Below are 1560 nucleotides of genomic sequence, written 5' to 3'. Positions count from 1 at the left end.
TAATAAAAGAGAAATCGGAAATAAGAAAAAAAAGAGGAATGTGAGTTTTCAAATTGTCACGATCAGATCGTTCGGAAGGTACGATAAGTGAAATACCCCTTCTGTTCAAAGAGAATACCAAAAATTAAACTCGCCAATGGGTGACCGTGAATCTGAAAATCTAGAAAAGGTGATGACGTATCACCAATAAGTTCTCAGGGGATTGAAACTTGCAGTGCGGGCGGAGCAAATTTTGAAAGTAGTTACCAGTAAGAATATGAAACACAAATTTCCTACCAAAGCAGAAAATCCCTCCAACTCGAATCCTCGATTTTTCCCACTCAACATGTCTCATCAGAGAACCACCCTCTGAAACTCTCTATATAAACCATGACACTGCGAGACTCGCTCTCTTCATTTTTAATCCTGCTCTGTATTCAGTTTTAAAACAGTCAGTCATGCTCTCGCAGTTCAGAGTTTGTTCAGTGCATAACAGAAGATCTTCCCCATTACATCAAGTATGAGTTGTCTGCGAGCTACTCCAAGTCCAGAACACTAACTAGAAAACCAAAGCCTACTGCAACAGTAAGTCTTTTCTTCCATATTCTTCTATTTAGTCGCGAATCTGTAATAACGTAATTCACAACATAATGCCACGAAGGGGAAACAATCGCCCGTTTAGAGGTTGGCTTAGAGGTTGATATCCCTGTATTCATCCCGAATTCCGCCTATCCATATCTAGTACCGATGGAATTCTTCTTCAATCTTTTTCCTCCGTCCTCCGCTACTATACGCGAATTATAATGTAATAAAAAACTCAGTCAGCACTGCTCACTTAAGATTCATTCTCTGGCGGCATGTATAACTATAATGTTAATAGCGTTTAGCGAACCAAAATCTTTTATTGTCTATAATTTAATAGTAACCACGATTTGAATGGAAATACGATTCGAATGAAAATAATAATTTCACTTATGATAATAATTTCGGTTCGCAACATATTTTGATTATAATAACATTTTAATATTTTTGTTTGTATTTACCATCTTTAGTTAATTTTAATAATGATTTGTATAATTTGTAATAATGATTTTTATGGTAATTCTAGTTTGTAATAATTCTCTTTATGCGTAATCTTTCTTATTTTCATTGCTTTCTTTACTATTAATAATTAGATAATAATGTTTGATTTAAATAAACTATGTTAATTTTCATCTCTCATATTCTCTTATTTTAAAACCCTGAGACCTCGTAGTCGTTAACCTTGCCTTTTCAGAGATCGCACGTGGTCCAGTCCCGAGTTAAAAGGATTAGATTCCTTGACTCAAAATTTGGACCAACGACCGCACCGTTCGTAAGAAACAGGTGTCAAAGCGTCCTTACGGGACGTTGACCCATATTCCGAAGCGAGCACAAAAGGGTTGCGTTCGACTTGCGGCACTCGCCTCCGTGCGGGTACCTGCGAGAAAAGAGTCTGACTGTCCTTCCAAGTACCCTCACCGTTCCCGCTCCTTTCATTTTCCGAGAGGATCACAAACAATCAAAAATTTTTCAAGGGTTTGGACGTAACACTAATGATCT

This window comes from Trachymyrmex cornetzi, unplaced genomic scaffold (genome assembly GCF_001594075.2).
Source record: "Trachymyrmex cornetzi isolate Tcor2-1 unplaced genomic scaffold, Tcor1.1 scaffold12, whole genome shotgun sequence".
In the NCBI taxonomy this organism is placed as follows: Eukaryota; Metazoa; Arthropoda; class Insecta; order Hymenoptera; family Formicidae; genus Trachymyrmex; species Trachymyrmex cornetzi.
This window is presented reverse-complemented; position numbering follows the sequence as displayed.